Source organism: Lissotriton helveticus, chromosome 1_1, assembly GCF_964261635.1.
Source record: "Lissotriton helveticus chromosome 1_1, aLisHel1.1, whole genome shotgun sequence".
In the NCBI taxonomy this organism is placed as follows: domain Eukaryota; kingdom Metazoa; phylum Chordata; class Amphibia; order Caudata; family Salamandridae; genus Lissotriton; species Lissotriton helveticus.
This window is the reverse complement of record NC_136057.1, coordinates 1,252,224,735-1,252,245,069: the sequence shown is the minus strand read 5'-3', so window position 1 is coordinate 1,252,245,069 and position 20,335 is coordinate 1,252,224,735. Positions and strand designations below refer to the sequence as shown.

At 41.5% G+C, this 20,335-nt stretch overlaps 2 protein-coding genes across 2 annotated transcripts in view; one reads left to right on the top strand and one right to left on the bottom strand.

Annotated features, from left to right (window-relative positions):
• SLC2A13 (solute carrier family 2 member 13) overlaps positions 1–4,547 on the top strand; it is a 1,480,845-nt gene extending 1,476,298 nt beyond the window's left edge. Inside the window, exon 11 of the mRNA XM_078680010.1 lies at positions 66–4,547. The gene's annotated coding sequence lies outside the window, so the exon portion shown is untranslated. The remainder of the gene's footprint in view (positions 1–65) is intronic.
• Positions 1–20,335, bottom strand: part of REDIC1 (regulator of DNA class I crossover intermediates 1) — an 805,769-nt gene that overhangs the window by 135,451 nt on the left and 649,983 nt on the right. The window lies entirely within an intron of this gene.

Sequence of the window (20,335 nt, the reverse complement as noted above, 5' to 3'; positions counted from 1 at the left end):
TCCGTAATCCATACATTACTACCCCCCACCCTGCCCCTCCCCCTCCCCACGTCACCGCCCTGCAGGAACTCCTACTGCCGACCGCGGCTGATGAGAATGAAGAAACCATTATTAAGTAAGTTATGAAAATAACATGAAGAAAAGTATAAATAATTTTAGTGTTGGAGATTGTATTATGATTGATGTTATTGAACGGGGCTGTGCTAAAGTTCAGAATTTGGCATGTGTTTTGGTTGAAGCTTGGGTTATGGGTTGCACTTCGTAAAATTTAAAATAAGGGTCATGTGAATGGATTGCAGTAAAACTAATGTTATATTTAATTTTAAGATTAGCTGGGATTACTGCCTGGGATGGTTAATGTGACAGTTGGGCTCATGTATCAGGCTTGAGCTTGGGAAAGAGGTTAGAGTAAGGGCCCCTGTCAGAGTCACGGTTACAGCTGTCATTAACGATTTTATTTATTCTGGTAGTCTTCATAGTGGTTTCTTCGTGTTTGTCTATGCAATTTTACATTTATTTTTCTTCATATGTGTTCTTCCTGATTACCTCTCCATTAATGCATTCATAAATTTTTTGCATTTGTCATTATCACACAGATCACTGTGTCAGTCTACTAGTTTGTGTTAACTTATGAAATCTTGTATTTATTGATATATGTTGAGGTTTTCTATAGCAAAAATAAGGATATGGTGGACGTTGAAGTGCTTTACAAATTCCACATACAAATACATATATACACTTTAAGATAGATTGAAAAAGTGTGGTGTTTAGTATTAATTAAACTTGTTCTACACTTAAAAAACTCTTTAGCGCAGAGAGTTTTACACCTAGCCTTCTAGTTTGATACAGTATGTCTTGATTTGAACCATTTGGGGTACCATATTTGCATCATCTTGCATACAAAATAGTTGCTGCACACAATCACACTGGCAGGGTACCATATTTTTGCACAATGTAAGAGCTTGGCTGAGGACTCAGGCAAAAAGTTATTAACCAGCAAACATGACAACGTAAGACACCTGAATACATTTTTACGACTAAGCACATTGTATTTAGGCTCATTAAAAATGTTTGCAACTACTGATGGGACCAAATAAAAGAGACATCGGCCAAAATTGAAGATATTTTGCTTTTTTTTAATAAACAGATTTAACAAAATTTGAAAGCACTTTGAGGAAATTTTGCTTATTTTTACAGAGCTTGACAATAAAATGCTCAACGATAAGAGAGCAATTTTGTGCACTTAGGTGTTACGTCAAATGGTAAACATTTTCCTAAAATAAAATTACCAATGGATATCAGGTTATATGGTGCTAAATCAATGAAACATCAAAATGATGTAATAATAATGATGATACCCCAATCAATGATAATCAGTGCATCAACTTTGGAACTATGAAGGGCCAGGCTGGCCTTTCCAGCTTGCAACTTGAGAGCGTGCAGTATTCAGGCAAGCCATCAACATGCTTAGCTATTTACTTTGGTGTGCAAGGACACAACATTTTTGCATTTGTTGGTAACTCTTATGGTACAAACTATATTAGATGGGACATTTAAAATCGGGTTAAGTCTAGATTCATTGGTTTGTTTTGGTGACAGTTTCCTTCCCTAGTGCATTCTAGCACTCTAGTTTGATTGTGTTTGCAGGGGCCTTGTAGCTGTATTGTCAGTTTTCTCAAGGCCAAATGGACCAAAATAATGATAAAATAGGAATGCAGGCATGCGATCTAAAGTATCTATGATAAACCCAAGCTTTATAAAAGAAATTTGTTCTATGAGTAATACCCTCAAATATACCAATCAATGCTGCTCAAAGAAATTATATGTGCGGTTTCAATTTAGTTGAATGATTAGGTTGCTGGTGGGCATATGTACTCTAGAGTCTTGTTAATTAGTCTGGCGTTTGTGTTTGCTGATACTATTGAGCTGAAATAATAATAGCACAGTATGCCCTCAACATTGTCTGGGTGCTTCAAAAACTGGTAGGAACTCATATCAGTGTTAACTTTAAAATGTGAGCACAAAGTTCAGAGTGCTACAGCTAAAAGCTAACCACACTAATGTATGCACAAAAACAAAATTCCATGTTACACTAAATCTAACTATATTCTATAAATTACTTTTTGTGCACAATGTACTGTAAATGTAATACCATCAAAACATTGTCTTCTCTAGTTCACATGGACAAAGTTGAAGGTAAAAACGTCTTATACCAGGCCAGAAGCAGACCAAACCATAATATGCTGTTCGTTGAAATGTGTTAAATACAATTGCGGGTAATGTTTACAGCGTATATGTAGCTGCTGCCTAGAAAATGAATCCTGAATTGTTCTCCAGGTGAAAAAGTAATGTTTTCTGTACATAAATGGTGGGTGTTTTATAACAAATCTTCATAGCCTTGTGTACAGTTTGTCATTTATAATATATTCAGGAGGCATAGGCAGTGGCAATGTAAATGATGTCAGCACAATCATTTCCTCTAACAGGAATATGTATCATTTATTTAAACATAAAACACTGTATTTTGGTACTGCAGGGTAATCTCCTACAAACATATGAATACATTATATGTCACAGAAGTTGCCATCTGTAGATCTCCCTCTTGTCTGTTTTGACTTAGAAAAGATTTTTTTCTTACTTGGTAAATCGCCTCTGTGGTGTTTTCGTGCCTGGGTTGTACAAGGTGTTGGCATTTGCTCAGGATTATTCTAACCATAGTTAGTGTTAAACAATGTTGAGTTTTCGGAAATCTTCATTTTTATTGTAGCCAGTGGGTTGCACTTCAGTCACCTTTGCACAGTTCTAACACTCTTTCAGGTGAACTTTTCAACTTTTTTTCCTGTATGTTTTTTATTGGGACGGCCATTTTATGTTTGACTTGCTTTCCTTAATTTTAGAAAAACACCATTACACTGATTTTCGCTGCTTGTGCCTATTTTATGTATATTTTATGGTACCATCCAAACCTTTTAAGGATGTAAAACAGGTTACTGTAAAGAAAATACAGTGGTTGCAAAGTCAATGAGAAATGTACTTTCAATGTACACATACAACATTGTTTTATGTGGGCTAAAAAGCGGAAAGTATAAAAAGTTCTGGAAACTGTCTACAATGTAAAGGATTATCAGAAATGTAACCTTTATGTAAAGAGAAGTTAATATCACATCATGTTCTTTGCACCAATACACACACACACACACAAACACACACATATATATATATATATATATATATATATATATATATATGTCTTTGGGTGATACCAGTGCTGTCTGCGTGTTGTGGACCCAATACGTATGAGTCCTAAAGTAATAAAAAACGACGGCACTCTGCTGCAGTGTAGCAGAATTGAATCCACAGTGTCACATAACAGATGCCACATTTTGGCTCACAGAGCCTGTCAAGTACAAGCCCTATTGGCGAAGGAAAACAAATAATTTGCATAACAATAAACCTAGAAAATAAACTACAAACACAAATGACACGTAAGTCATTGAATCAGATTTCCAATTACAAAACAATGAATAATCCATGATGGTATTATCCAGTATAATTCATGCTTCTAGGTTTGTACACTTTTAAAAATAAATAATCATCATCATGTATCCGGTTTCTATCCTTATTACAGCAGTAGTATTTGTGTTCAGGAGTGGAAATACACTGAGTATATTTACAAGATATTATAATGTCAGTTTGATTGGGTATTATCTGCAACACAGCAGGCAGGAATAAAGGTAATGGATTTATGATATGATTGTTGAGATGTGCACAAGAGGAAAACATATTGATGTATATACTGACTTTATTACGTAATTCGCTCTTGAAATAATCTTTATATTATGATGGATTTTAAATGCAATGGAGTACAATATTGAGTGGTAGGCATGTCTGTTAAGATTGGAGCTGAATGTGTAAGTATACCTCGGTGTCATGCTGTATATTGGGTCATGCTGTTGATACATGCGTACTGGAATACGAATGAGAATGGTAGGCTGTAATAATATTGAGATTTAAGCATGATGTTGCATTATACTGAACAGTAGCATCATGAATTATTCATTGTTTTGTAATTGGGAATCCGATTCAGTGAGTAAATTCTTCTACACTACAGCGGAATGCCATCGTCTCTTATCAATTTGGGGCATGACATTATATATATATATATATATATATATATATATATATATATATATATATATATATACATACATATGCACACACACACTGTAACATATAACTTATCAAAATGCATAACCGAAATTTAAAATCAAAGAATATATATTTGGTAAACTTGGTATGTGAATAATTAACAACCAGCCTGATTATTTGGATCATCTTCAAAAGTATAAAATGTGCAGTTTTTGCTACATTCCATCAAGATTACCTTGTTTATAAGTACTGTTAATTTTGTAATAAAATAAATATTGCTATTTTATGTTTTAACTGTTTTCTTGAAGTTTGGTCTTTGCAAACATTTTGAGTTATTTAAGAATGTCAATGAAGGAGCTGTTCATGAAACACAATAAAGGTATGGTTGCTCATCATAATGCTTTGCTTTTTTCTTATATTTTCTGAGCTATGACCTTTGACCAGAAGAAATAACTTGTATCTTAAAATCCATTCGAACCATGCAGTCTTAAAACATCTATTAAAAAAACATTGCTATTTGTAATGAAATACATTTTAACATAAAAGGGCCAGTCTATATAATAATCTCATAAGAGATGCTAGTTTGCATGCGCAAGCCAAATGTGAACTATTAATATATTCTGATATGGTCATGTCTTAGATCAAAGATGAAAATCACAGTCTTGGGGTGTAGCAGGGATTCTGCTCCTACACAGAACTGTGCATAGAGACTTGGAACCTCGGTGAATTAGGGTGTGCCAAAACTCACCTTAGAAGCCAAAATCCCCTACCAGACTAGCAATCAGTGTCTCATTGGTTCTTCCATAACCCCAATGATTAGACAACCCAGAACATGGAACTTAGAATACCTCAGGCAATGTGGAACACATGAACACTCTATTGTTATACTCTCATACCAGTCCAGAACATGGAGTAAATGGAGACACGAGCAAGTTTGAAATATTTATTTCTAATGCCGTGTTCTCATGCGCAGTATCTTAGCTAATACAAGCAAACATATTATAAGCAACAAGATTATCAGCATAGTTACCATTCCATAAAATACAAAGGGAGAAAGCATATTAGAATGCTAAATGGAAACGGGTTAGAATACACCTATATCTCACCCTCCCTTGCCAGTAGGTTATTTTATATCTACAGAAGGTCTCTTGGGATTTCAAGGGCGGCCCCATACCTTTTGGTCCTAGCAGAAATGGATCACATCAGTTTCTGCCACAGCTCTCTGCATGTGAATGTTCTCCAAGTGTGTGTGATCATGCCTACGCAGTGAATTATTAAATGCGCCAAAATCGGAGGTGGCCGCAGCTGCATATATGTTATGTCTAGAACGTGCACTGATCTGTCCAAATAACAACCACTGTGTTGAAATAACCTTGAAGGCCTCTGCACTCACTGTTCAGACAAAGCTTACCAAGCAAGGCTGCTAGTATAGAAAAACATATTATTCTCGTGTGAAGCAAAACACTCTACTTAACTCGAAACATTTATAATAATTTGTGCCGTGTGCAAAAAGGCTGCAGAAAGGAAAAATGGCATTTAAACTTCTAATAAGCTCATGTCAACTTAACACAGTGTAAAGACAAGGCTTATCCCCATGACACCCTCCCTTGATCCGAGCACGGATAATAAAAAGGGGCAATTTTGGAAAGCAGAGTTCAAGATCGACAGTCAGAACCAAGTTCAAATTGCCACAATGATAAAATGGGAACAAATTCCATAAATTGTCAATTTTAGCAACTGAAATACGGAAGCCAATAGGGCTGGGTGGAAAAAACTGAAATCGAGAAAAACAATTAAAAAAATATATATATATATCCGATAACCAACATGTGACCTCGGCCATGCGAGAGTGAGAGAAGCGATAACACATCTCACTGTATATGCAAAATATGCAGCAACAGCCTCTAATAGGAAGTCACTGTCCTCATCTGAAAACAGTTCAGCCATCCAATTCAGCAAAGGGAAAGAACATACATGTTCCTCAATTACCGGAGCCTCTAGCACCATCAGAGGGCAACTCGGTGTTTCTTCAAGGAAGCTGCGTGTCAAGAAATCTTGCGTCGCTGTGAAAACATTCCAACATCCCAGGACTCCATGCATCGCTGCAAAGGCCATAATCCCTCCGCCAGAACAAAGCAATTCATGAGCAACTAAGAGGCTCATAAGCTGATCATAATCCGCATAGGGAGACACCGTATTACAGAGACACAAATCCAGGGCCCAGGAACACACCAAATATAGTTTGAAAAGAAGTCACAAGGCCGCTGCTAACAACTTTAGAAAAGTGAGCCAGTCCTGTGGTGGAGGAAGCATTAAAGATAGTGTGAATTAATTCACCGAAATGGAAGGCCAAATCCGGATTTAATAAAGCATGCACTTCTGTGCGGGTGTTTGCCACATGAAGGACAAATGTTTCACGAGCAGATGTGAGGGCGACTTCTTTCTGGGATAATAGAGCTCTTATATGACTCATCTTGTTGAACTCTGCTTTCAAGGTCGGAATCGTCAGCCAGATGGAAACATCAAGCTTCCCATGTGGAGGAGGAAACATTAAATTTTTACAACAAACTATACGCTCACTGATCGTAACCATGTAAGGAATTCCGGCTACCATCCCACAACAATCTTCATTATTTAAAAGTAAATAACTCCCGTTTGCCAGTAATGTGAATGTTGGTATGATAGCAGGAGACGGTGTACCTTTCAAAATACGGGCTAAATTCGGCTTGTTCTGGTTACAAGAGCATTGTAATTGGATATTCCTACATATTAATGAGTGATCTGGTGTTGTAGTGCAATCTTCACCATTCAAGTAAACCTCTTTCCCCTCCTTAAGGCACCTATAGGTAAATGGTAGAGACCAAGCTTCATGAAGATAAGCGGTGCCCAGAGGTTCATATCTGCTATTGCGTAGTACTTCATACAGGCCTCGAACTTAAAAAGGGGAAAAGGTAAAGTTATCAATCCGTGGATAAGCCACGTTGCAGAATTTGTTTCGGCCATGGAGAACGGTAACGGTTCTAACTTTTCAATGTGTAACATAGAAAGTGTGGTATCTTTCATTGACATAAAACGTTGCTTGTCAGTCAAATTAAACGGGGCAAATAATGATGAAGTATTCATGTAGTGCCATGGCACTTTTCCAGATTTTAAGGTCTGCAAGGTCCAGGCAAACTGCATAACAGAACACAATTGATTTTGACCATGGTACAAAACAGACACATCTTCTTGCACAATATCAACAACAGATGAAACAATATTATCTAATGTGTAAATGCTGGAAGAAAGTGTGTTAATGCTGTTATCTACAACTGCTAGCACTTTTTCTAAATGTGCTTGATCTATAGCTCTAATGTGGGAAGCCACCTCAATTTGGGACAGTTTCCGAACCTCGTTGTAAATAGCATATATCCTTTTAGATCTGCCGGAAACCGGTCCCTTCACAAAATCATTCCGATCAACAACGTTACTCAATTTAGGTCAATGCAGCTTAACTGACGCCAAAGTGGAATGTTTGAGCCAACTCTGACATAATTTGCCTACAGAATAGGTAGTCACAGAATGGCCACTTTCAAAACGGGGATCCACCCTGACATGTGTGTAGCCTGGAGCTAAACCCAGAAAATGATGCTGGCAAGAATCAGCACTTTTGTGCCACAGCAACCAACCTTTAGGATCTAAACTGGATATGTTAAAGGTAGAATTCAGTAACAGAGTCTGTAATTCTCTGATGGAAAACTTGGTATTATTATCCCATCCAGAATATTCTTCTAATTCAGGAAAAGATGGAGCATTTAATTTTTTAGTAGTAGCCAATCCAAAGCAAGTTGTTTGTGAAATTGTAGAATTCAAAAACAACATATGGTCCGGGATGAGGCATGCACGATGCAAAGCCTCGGTGCCTTGCACTCGCCAATCTTTAGAACCCCAAACAGATTTAAGATCAATAGTATCTTTTCACAGCTCGTATCCCCCAACAGCCAATTGGTCTAAAAAGGACTTTGAATACAATAATTTTGTGTGGGTAAGTCTAACCTTGAAAGTGGACTTTTCAGTCATTTTTAAATAAAATGCATTGGGATTTGACTGATTAAAATCAGTAAAATAAGTGAACCTCTTTAAAATAGATGTGGAACTGCCTTGTACAGAGGCGGGACAATGTTCCCATTGTGTATAATTAACCATATTCCTCCTGGTGTTAGCCTTATGCAAGTAGTGATTGCCAAATTGTTAATAACAAAACAAATCACCATAATTTGCGGATTCTAGATTCAGATCTTCAGAATCAAAGGCAGCATAATATTTCAAATCAGAAAATAAAGCCTCTACAGCCTGAACATCCCAATCATCAGAACGTATATGTTGTTTAATCACATCCCCCATACAAACTCTTAGGACATTTGGGACATTAATAACTTCAGTGGGTCCATGAATTTGAAATCTAATAGCATCCCACACAATCCCATCTAAGACTGGCCAAGCAGTTATGTTAACAAAAGCCAGGTCCCTCTTCAATCTGTGTGACGAGGAATGGGGAGCCAATGTTCCATTAACATGTCGAATGCATATTCTCTCTTCAACATAGTGTCCGTTGACAAGGTGGAAAAAATACACCACGAATCCAATAGACATGAATAGGTAAATTGAAAAACGCACCAACCAAATGTAGGTCCAAGGAGGAATCAAAAAATGTTTTTTAAACCATGATGCAAAAATTGAGATCTTTGAAGGGGTCTTCGATGTGTGAGAGTCCGTGTCAAATGAAAATCTGGACTCTGTAGCCAAACACGTTTGCAAATCAGGTATCGATAAGTCAGTAGGGTAAGTATACTCAGTCTCGTCAAGATGAGCATCAGATGGAGAACTTAACAAAGGACTTGAAACTGCAGGCATCCCGAAGGCAACGTCAGGCCTGGGGTTAGGAGCCGGGGCCAAAACAGAATTTCTCAAAATCGATGGACATGAGACCGCAGGAGTCATGCTAAGAAGAATCAGCCACTCTGTGCAGTTTGACATTGTCAATGGAGATGTACCTTTGTTCTTTACGACCTGAAAGTGGTAGTAAAATGACTGTTCTTGTGCCCTTCACGCCAAGCACTGGAACTGGAGCTCAATATGAGGGACCAAATTCTTTCTTGTTTTCGATCTTCTCTCGAACCAGTTCTCCAACTTGGGGTAGCCAGCCAACTACCGGAATCAGCAACGCAGCATCAGATGTGGAGGGCAAGTGTTCCTTTGCAAGACTGTCTCTCGTCTCTTGTAGATTCTGTAAAACATGATAATGTTCATCTACATCAAAGGGGGCAGTAACCGCCGCCTGGTCTAGACCATCAAGGTCCGGGACGAACATTTTGATACCAAAGAGCATTTCGTATGGGGTCAGCACACCCAGAGACCTTCTAGGGAGATTATTAAGTGCACGTTGCACGCTATTTAGGTAGGCTAGCCAGTTCCTGCCAGTGCCAATAACTCTAGCTGTCAGAGACTGCTTTAAATCTTGGTTCATTCGTTCCACAACACTATTACCCTTAGGTCTGTATGGAGACGAAAACTTGACTTGGACCCCCAACGAAGTCATGGTATCCTTGTACGCCTTAGAGACGAAAGCAGGACCCTGATCCGAATGGAAGGTGCCACAGGCAAAAATCCCTACAAAGACACGCAAGTCTCTTATGACAGTTCGCGAATCAGCGCTGCGGTGTAGCCGCACCCACACAAAGCGTGTGCAAGAATGAACTGCAACTAAGATGTACTTATACGCAGTATCAGAGGAAAAAGGGCCGCAGTGATCTAAATAAACGCAACCAAGTGGTTCATTAGAAATGTACAACTGTGTCTGGGGCGGACGCGCAGCAGTTGAAGGCTTAATCTGCTGGCAAATGTCACATTGAAGGACATAATCATGTGTCTGTACAGTCCCCGCCACCAGAAACGTTGTTGTAACTGAGCTACAGTAGCCGAAACGCCTGAATGCGCAGACGCAACACCCCCGTGAGCAGCTGTAATCAGTGTGGACCTGAGGTCCGCGTTGGGAATCAGTCTTTCACCAACGTCCTGTATTTTCACCTAAGGAACTTTATCAGGACTTAAGTGATGAGAATACTTTGAAGGGAACCCTTTAGGATATTTAATTCCCTTCTCAGTAGCGGCTACAGCCGCCAAGATGTCATCATCAATCTTTCTTTTGGAACGTGTAACTGCCGCAACCAAATATGTCGATACTGCTGATTTGCGGCCTCATCGGCCAAACTATTGCAAACAGCGTGAACTCCCACACGCTGATGACCGAGAGTGTGAATTACATACATGAGTGGCAACTGCTCTTTAAGAAAAACCAAAGGAAATGATGGACGGAGCGTTGACAATACAAGCACTCACCCCCAGTCAACTGATCTGGGTTTAATCCATCACCGTTCTTTAGCCCACTCTGCCACCCCAGTTCAGACATGGCCATATGCAAATCAGTCTGACCCTGTGCCTCATGGGAACAGTTCTGAACTGGGGTGGCGGAGTGAGCTAAAGAACGATGATGGATTAAACCCAGATCAGTTGACTGGGGGTGAGTGTTTGTATTGTCAACGCTCCGTCCATCATCACCTTTTGGTTTTTCAACTGCTCTTTAAGCTCAGCCACTCGGACCCAGATAATTTTATGTTTTATCGTGCTACCCTTGGAATCACGAAAATCATTCTGAACCCAAAAGAACAGATTTTCATTGTAAGACTGGACACAGTAGTAAGAATCACTCACAATAAGAGTCGTCACACTAGGATCAGAGTACTCCAATGCAAGCATCAGAGCACGGAGCTCTGCCAACTGTGCGGTACAGTCTCCCAATGTCTGTGTATGCACAACATCGGACTTGAACTCATCATTCACCATGGTACCTACCATAAAGGTACAAGCTGAAATGTATGCGTGTTAGACGCATGCGCAACTTGCGCTGAACCATCAGTGTAAATGATACAATGGAAATTTTGCAAAATTCAGCGCATGCTCCTTAGACACTGTGTGCGCAAAACTAGGGAGGATTACCTCCTCCCCTCTCGGAGCCACGAGGTCAAAAGGTGGGGGCCAGTCAGCCTTCGCTAACAAAATGTCATAGTTAGTTGTAAGATTTTCCCAAAATACCCCTTTTACGGTACGTTGTATGTCACCTTCAATTAAAAGGACAATTTCAAAAAGCCTATCAGGGGGAGCTACTCTAGTATCAGCTGTCTCTACAACAACATATTGGTCAGTCGCTATCACCTACATTAGTGGACGCAGGGCCTCTCGCACTATGGTAATCTCCGCCATGCTGTCCAACAACGTCAACACCCATGTCTGATTCCTAAGCTGCGTTCTCACTATCTGTGGCATATCTCGCTGTTAAAGCGGCAACTTTCTTTTTCTGAAACTATGCTCTTTTCTGTGAAGAATCGTCCTGCTTGCCTTTTCCGTCTTTCGGGCGGGGTTGGTCGCGACTCGGCTGGCCACCCCGACCTCTGCCTCCGCCTACACCACAGGATGATGAGGCCGATGTGTCCTGTAAAGAACGAGGAGAGCGTTGATCTGGAACCTGAAAACGATCAGGCGACTTAATCGTACAGCGGTCGCGCAACTCATAAACACGCTCAGTAGACGCAGGCACTGGTGATGGGGGACGGGACTCCTGTTTCTGTTGCTGTTTCCCCTGTTTTTTATTTCTGTTCCAATTTTTCTTTGGAGCTGTGGTTTGAACGTCTGTTTCAGACTTCGCACTCTGAGTTTGTTCTTTATCTTTAGTAGAAAAGGGCTTGAGACCCAAACTATTGTGGCCACTGGTTTTATAAGCCGCCGTAATAATTCTCGGTAACTGTTGGGGTTTGTCGGCATTGGGGACCTCGCGTAAGGCATTCGCCACTTGAAAGTTCACTGCATCTCCCTATATATCAGAAAGGACCAGATCGGAAACTACATCAAATGAGCCCACGAGTCTCATTCCCAAGTCAACCGCAGCCTCCGGTCCCTGTTCATCTTGAACACGCTTAATGACTGTCGGAAGGACAATCATTGACGGAGTGCCCGAAGCACCTCATGTACACTGCCGCAAAAATCCTACCCCATGACTCAGTCACCGGCTTCCGGTACCAAGTCCTTGGGCAAACTAATTGTAAGAATCCTGTGTTTTTCCACGGGAGTCGAATTAGGAAATACTGCTTCCAGACCAGAGGGCGTGGGCAAGATGGCCGCCAGTGTGGTGTAGTGAACAGTCGCACCTATTCCCTCTCCCGACCAGGACGATATGGTTGATGCCCTGAGGAGTTCTTGGTACTGGATATGAGACTGCTCTGGTGGCTAAAGAGGGCGGTGAGCAGTGAACATAAGTGCACAGAAAGGAATCTCAGAGAAAGCGTCCTGCTAACAGTCAGAACAGTGCTTAAAAATACACGAAGGTACTGGGAAGTAATTTTCAGCGTGATGTCCCAGAAAGGAAAGAGAGAGAAGATCGAAAAAGACAAAGACAAGGAGAAAGCAGCGCCTATGGCCGGTATTACAAACAAGTTACAGGGAACAGGCGCGATCCCTAAAACACCCTGTCCCGGCAAACGAGGGACGCCTGCACCTGCCTTAATATCAACCTTGGCCCAGAAAACCTTGCAACGCAAAGCCGACAAAGACAAGAAACTTGGAATGAGAACTATGACTACGAGGGACGAGACACAGAACATAGCTGCCGGGCTAAATAAAGATGCACTCGAGCAAAGAAACAGGATTACGGTGGTAAAAGAGGGCAAAGAAGCAACTTTCAGGCAGCCTACCTTGCCGGAATCCTTCTGTGCAAAACCAGCTGGGAGTGCAGCAGGGGCGAAGCCACCGGAGGAGCAACTACCCGGTAGTGAGAACGCCACCGGAGAAATGAGGGAGCCGGGCGCCGTCCTCGCGGACGCCAGCGGCTCAGTAACCAAGCAACCAGCGAGCACAGCCTCAGTGAGCGCCCCCGCGGACGCTAGCAGAGAAGGGAGAAAGCCAGACGGCATTCTCGCGGATGATAGCGGAGAAGCGAGGGAGACGGGCGCTACCCAGGTGATTGCTGGAGGAGACGCGAGGGAGTCGGGCGCCGACCTCATGGACGCCTCGGTAACCAAGCAACGAGTGAATGCAGTCACGGGTGGCGCGTCGTCAGCGGGAGCAGCATTGGAGTTCAAAGAAAGTGCTGGCAGCTCAAACAAACAGGATGGCCAGGTGCCGGCGTCGGTAGCAGAGACAGAGGGGGTAAGAAACCTGAGCAATGAAAGGATGCTAGACGCTCTGTTGCAAGTGGAAGAAGAATGGTCTAATAAGCTGGGACAGAGTAATTGCGCAATGTGGGGAAGCCTGGCAAGTATCGAATCGTCGAGAGAGAGAGAGGGGGATAAATTCTTTTCTGTGAATGAAGGTTCAGACACTACCTCAAGCGACGAGGCAGGTAAATCTATAGGCAAATCCACAACAGAAACTAGCTCAGATACTGAAGAGAGCGGGGAGAGAAATACAAAAAAAAAAGGAAACACACTGTGAGGCGTGGAGGCTCCCCTGATAAAACGAATAAAAACCTGCTGTGGGATTACTCAGGAACTGCAAGCGCCTTTCAAGAAACCTCAATAGGGGGAAGCGGGGCAGCAGGAGGTGGGGACCCTGAAACTTCACAAAATGTCACAATGGATATGTTGTTTAGTACTCTTAAACAAATGCAGGCTGAGGCAAGAGCAGAGAGCAGAAGAGCCAGACATGACACTAAGAAAATCCAAACTTCGATTAGGAAAATGAATAAAAAATACGAGGAAGTGGAAGAAAGAGTGGGACTTGTTGAGGAACGGACTAGCAGAGTCGAGGATGAGATTACTGACTGGCAAGCATTTAAAATGGAACAGACTAAAGTGGCAGAGGACTTGCAGTGGAAAATTGAAGATTTTGAGAATCGGCAAAGACGGAGTAATGTGAGACTTCTTGGACTGGAGGAAGGGGTGGAGGGGCAGGATCCCAGAGGTTTCGTCATTAAATTGCTGAAAGAGGCCTTCCCTGTAGTACCATGGCAATGGGAATTAGAAGTACAACGAGCACATAGGTTCCCACTGGTTAACAAAAAGAGGAAAGATGATCGACAGGATAACAAGCCTAGGGCTATGCTGGTTTTCTGCGGTAATTATTTGGCAAGGCAAGAAATAATGGAAAAAGCCAGACCAGATGCCAAAAAAACAGCTCAAGGAGTAACTTTCTTTGCTCGCCCCGATTTTTGTCACGTAACGGTAGAGAGACGGTGGCGACTTAGGCAGATGATAACACCTTTCCAACAGCAAGGGGCAGAGGCTTACTTAATGTTTCCTGCAAAATTGAAGACCATCGTTGGTGGTCATGTTAGGATGTTTTTCTCGGAGGTAAAGGCCAGTGAATACTTAACAGAGTTGACAGAGAAAAACAAGGGAAGAGGGGGAAAAAGATAAAGTCATAAGTGGCAGTGCTAGGATAGGGTAGCAATACAGGGTGTTGGGCGATGAAGGAAAGATAATGAAATTGGGAGGGAGAGGGAAGCGACTCTACAGCACACAGCAGTCACATATAGGTCATGTGTGACCTATTTGCCTGTGGAAGGGGTGAGGGGAGGGGGGGCGGGAGTCCTGAGGGTGGGGTGCGGGGAGGGAGGGTGGGTAAAGGGGAGGTTGTAAGCTGGAGAATAAGAGCACAAACAGTGGGAAAAGGGAGAAAAGAATGTACTAGAGAGAAAGATGTATCAGTAAACAATCTGTTGGCAAGTGCTAAAAGAGTATGTCATTGTAGAAGGGATATTTTTGTGATACATAAATGGCGTTAAGGATGATTTCCATGAATGTATGTGGGTTGAACAATGCTGATAAAAGACAAAAAGTTGCTGCTTTGTTGAGATCGCTTAGATTAGAGATAATATGTCTGCAGGAGACACATATTGCAGGAAAAGAAAATCTCTTGTTGGGACAAATGGGGTTTGACATCCTTGCCTATACAAGGCAAGAGACAAAGACAAGAGGAGTGGCAATATTAGCTAAAAAAGGGGTCGTAAAACTTAAAAGGAAAAAAGAAGATCAAGAGGGAAGATGGGTTATTGCGGAGGTGGATGTACAGGGGGGGGTGTTATACAATAGTGTCAGTTTATGCCTCAAATGATGATGAACCAGACATCTTTGAAATGCTAGATGGAGAACTTGCATTGTGGACTGAACCAATAATATGCTGTGGAGATTTTAACATCAATAGACTAAATGGGATGAGCTTGTTGAACAGGGGAGGGTATAATGGCAGAAAGAAAAAAACGTGCAAGGCCATACACTATATGGCGAGGCATAATGCATTAGTAGACGTTTGGGCAGAAAAAAATCCAATAGGGACAGGGAGTACATTTTATTCAGCCCCGCATAAGATGGTAGCCAGATTAGACTATTTTTTTATTTCTAGATCGATTATAAACGATTCTAAACTAGTAAAACTGCCTAGAGTGATATCGGATCACAATCCATTAGTGTTGAGTATATCAATGCTCAATAAGAATGTGAGTAAAAACAGTACTTGGACATTTGAGAGAGGATTATTGAGGGAGCCAGGTTATATAAGACATATGCAGGAATGGATACCCCAATATTGGGAAGAGAATAGGAATACAGCTACAACTAATATGATCTGGGACGCATTTAAAGCTGGAATCAGGGGAGAAACATTAAGCTATACACTGCAAAGAACTAAGAAAGAGAGGATTAAGACAGAGGAAAGGATGAGGGAACTGGAGGTCCTAGAAGAAAGACTAATTACAGCAATCCACAAGCGAGACCCACTAGAGGAAATTCTTTTAGAAATAGAAATAAATAAAGCAGAGGCAGGGACAAGCCTGGCTCAGAAGGGGGCAGGGAACTATCTAGCAAAGAAGGAAAAGTGCTATGAGTTCAATGAAAGGGTGGGACACTTACTAGCAATACGCACCCGACAAAATTTATCAGCAGGGGATATAAAAGAAATTAAAGATAGGCTAGGTAATGTGGTTACCACACCAGAGGAGATACAGGAGGTTTTTAGAAGCTACTATGGTAACCTATACGATTCAAGCATAGGAAACGTGGATGGAGAAATTACAGACTATTTGGGGGGAATACAGCATGATATACTAGACACTGCAGCTAAGGAAGAATTAGATCTTCCACTAACATTACAGGAGATAAGGGAGGCCGTGAGAGATTTACCGGTGGGGAAAGCCACAGGACCAGATCAGATTCCGGCAGAGTTTTATAAAATCTTTTGGGATCAACTGGGGGGGGACATGTTAGAAACCCTTAGACAGGCACAGGCTGGTAGCTCGATACCACGGTCATGGGCAGGCGCAGACATAATAGTGATCCTGAAAAAAGACAAGCCACCGCTAGAGCCAGGGTCTTATAGACCAATCACACTCCTAAATGCAGACACAAAAATCTTCTCAAAATCTTTAGCCCAAAGACTTAGCAAAATCATTGAAGGATTAGTTAGTACTTCACAGCATGGCTTCATCCCTGGAAAAGGTACGACCCAACATACTAGGCAGATGATAACTATTTTAGATGCAGTTGAGGTATCGCGAGATCCTGTCGCAGCCATATTTCTCGATGCTGAAAAGGCCTTCGACAGGGTCTCGTGGGACTACTTATGGAGGGTTATGAAATGGCTCGGGATAGGCGAGGGATACATTAAGGCAATCCAGGCTCTCTATGAAAATCCAATAGCAAGGATAAGAATAAATAGAAACTATACAAAGGAAGTTCAGATCAAACGAGGGACCAGGCAGGGCTGCCCAGCTTCGCCGCTGCTGTTTGCTTTATATCTAGATCCCCTGCTAAGAAAATTAGATGCTAATAGGAATATCCAACCAGTGATACTGCACGGGAGGGAGTACAAACTATTCGCTTATGCAGATGACGCGGCCATTATAACACCAAAACCAGGGAGGGCGCTAGTTGAAATAGAGCAGGAGGCTTTGAAATTCGGAACGATTGCAGGATATTCAATTAATAAAGGTAAAACCCAGATCGTTCAAAATAAATACACAATACATCAAGATAATAGAATTGTTCCCGAAGCTACATATCTAGGGATAAAAGTGACCACTGACCTAGATAAATTAGTAGAACTTAATATGAGTCCATTACTAGATAAGGTTAAAAGAAACACCGAAAGGATTCACAATCTACACCTGACGCTAATGGGGAGAATAAACGTTATTAAGATGATTACCTTCCCAAAATTCTTATACCTTTTCAGAACGATTCCATTGTTTTTCAAACAAACATGGTTCCGGAAACTGGAATTAATACTTAATAGGCTAATCTGGGCCCAAGGGAAGACCAGAAGAGCGTATCGTTACATGGTACTCCCAAGGGAGAAGGGAGGTTGGGGAGCCCCGGATTTTAGACTTTACTATTGGGCCGCAACATTGCAGTACACACAAGGGTTATTAGGTGCAGGGAGCAATGAGGAACAGGATACAAATGTATATAGAGCACTAATTGGGGATGAAGCTGAGAATGGTTTGTTGAAAACAGTGGATTATAACTATTTTAAACACACTAAGTTTAAGACTTTACAAGCAGCTTATAAAGTTTGGAGAGGGGTGGCAAAAAAGCTGGGTATCGGCCGATACAATTATTACACACGACTATATAACAATCATTCATTACCAGGGGAGATATTCAGGGATACAATTATGAAGGAATGGGATAACAAGGGGATTAAAAATATAGGAGATCTTATGGACATGGAGGGGACAATTAGACAATTTCAGGACTTACAAATGAAATATGACATAAGAGGGAACAATTTTTTCAAATATTTACAGCTAAGAAGCTATCTAGCAGATAAAAGAGGAGGACCAATAGGGTTCGAATACAGCAGGACTATGGAGTATATAGAGAAGGCGGATCGATGCACAATTAGACAGCTTTACGCAGAATTGTATACATTAAAAACCGATGATATAGATAAGTTTGCCACTAAATGGGTGGAAAAGGTGGGTGCCTCCACGGAGGATCTACAGACATCCTTGAAGTTAGGCCACACAGTTTTATGTTCCGCAACACTACAATCACAGCACTACAAAACAATATACTCTTTATACCACACGCCAGCAAGAATTGCACAGTGGGGTGGGGCCAATGGAATCACATGCCCACGATGCAACTCATCAGAGGCGGATATTGTTCACATGTTCGCTCAATGTCCACAATTACATACACTAAAAGGGGCAATTGAGAACTTTTTGGCAAACTCGCTGGGAATCAAAAGAAAATTGACAGATGATATTATAATCTTAGGAATCGCGGGCGAAACAGAGGAGTATTACATAGAATTTTTGTTTATGGTAACGGCGGTGTATTGAATTGGAATCGCGAGAGCATGGCTTGACAAGGCCCCCCCTACTTTTGAACTCTGGATAGCAAGGCTGATCTCTACTTACAATCTGGAGAAAGCTATTTATGAAAGAAAGGGCAGGAGGGCGAGAGCATTGGGTGAAAGAATCTGGCAACCTCTAACTCGCTGGAAGAAGAGTAAGATTCAAGGCGGGAGCGAGTAGAAATGAGTAGGAAGCCAGAAAGTAATGTTAACGATATGATTGCACCAATTTGGATAATGGTATGTAGATAATACTAAAGCACATATGAATATGATTATTTGTATTACTTTTGGTTGTTTTAATGTTTTATGGGTTTGTTTTGCTTTTTTTTTTACTTTTCTTTTCTCCTTTCTTTTTGTATACTGAATGTTTTATGTGCTATACTGGTGAACACTGTAAAAATGGGATAAAAATCTTTTAATAAAAATAATTTATAAAAAAAAAAAAGAAACACCAGAGGGAAGTCCGCAAGTGTCTTAAAACTGCCCTCACACACCTTGCGGTGTCATGCTAAAAAAAAAAAAAATGGAAATACTGCTTCCAGCTGGTCAAATTTCTCGGCAAGCCAAAAAGGCATATCATCCTTATCTTGGGGACGCTTGCCCAAAACTGCATTGACCATCACAGGACTAAGCTTCATTCCGCTCGGTCCACCTTGAAGGGCCGCAACTCTAGGGGCCCCGCCCGTCAAATTGCGGGTGATATATTGAACCAGGGCCCTGATATCACTGATCGCAGAGTTATATAGGGGCCTCAATTCAGCAACGGGGACAGTCCCCGCACGAGGATGCGGGGTAAATCCAGCCAACACAGGCCAAGAAGCGCCTGGGATGGACAAAGGACCTAATCGATCGAGCTGCCTTTAAACTATGGGGAAGGGCGCCATTAAACCAAACACAGTGCTGCCATGCAGAAATCGGAACCTCCTGTGTCCTATATGAAACATATTCCCCGGGCACGAGTATGTGAGTATAAGTGTAAAACACCTGAGTAGCCGCATCCACAGCGGGAAACGTCACCCATGAGTATTAAATCTCAAAACGGTATGCCACCTCAGCACTCACTGCAAACATAACTGCCATGCCCTCCAAGTCGACATTATAAGCTTGCAAATGGTTGCGTACCGCAATGCGACTATGCTGCGGTATGTCAATGTCAGCCATAGTGACACAGGGAAGTAAAGGTACAATGTAAAATAATGTAGAACAACTGGGTAGTAATTCAAAAGGAAACTGTTTTGAAAGAATCAAGCTTGAAAAAACCTATGTAACTATAGGTAGGTTTGTCTGACACTACTTTTAACCGGAAACAATAGCGAAGGGGTTAAGGACTGAATGAAGTACTACTCAAGCGTCATGTAATAAGACCACCAGCGTTGGGCGCCATGTAGCAGGGATTGTGCTCCTACACAGAACTGTGCATAGAGACTTGGAACCTCAGTGAATTAGGGTGTGCCAAAACTCACCTTAGTAGCCAAAATCCCCTACCAGACTAGGAATCAGTGTCTCAGAGTTATGGTGGTTTGTAGTAACTGCATTAGTGTTAGCAAGAGCCCTGATTTCTTTAAGGAAACTGTAACTGTTGTTTATTCTTCAGCTGCCTGTCACTAAGTACAGTTGAGATCTTGCAACAGCTCACAAGTAGACCCACGCAGGTAGCACATCTTTTGAATAACCTCCACATTTATCCTATGCATGCCCAAGGGAAGGGATTAAATGTTGGTGGCGTTAATGATCGACAGCTAGAGCAGAGGTACCAGTATACTCCTACATGGAAGGTTACCTTACTCTTTTTATCACT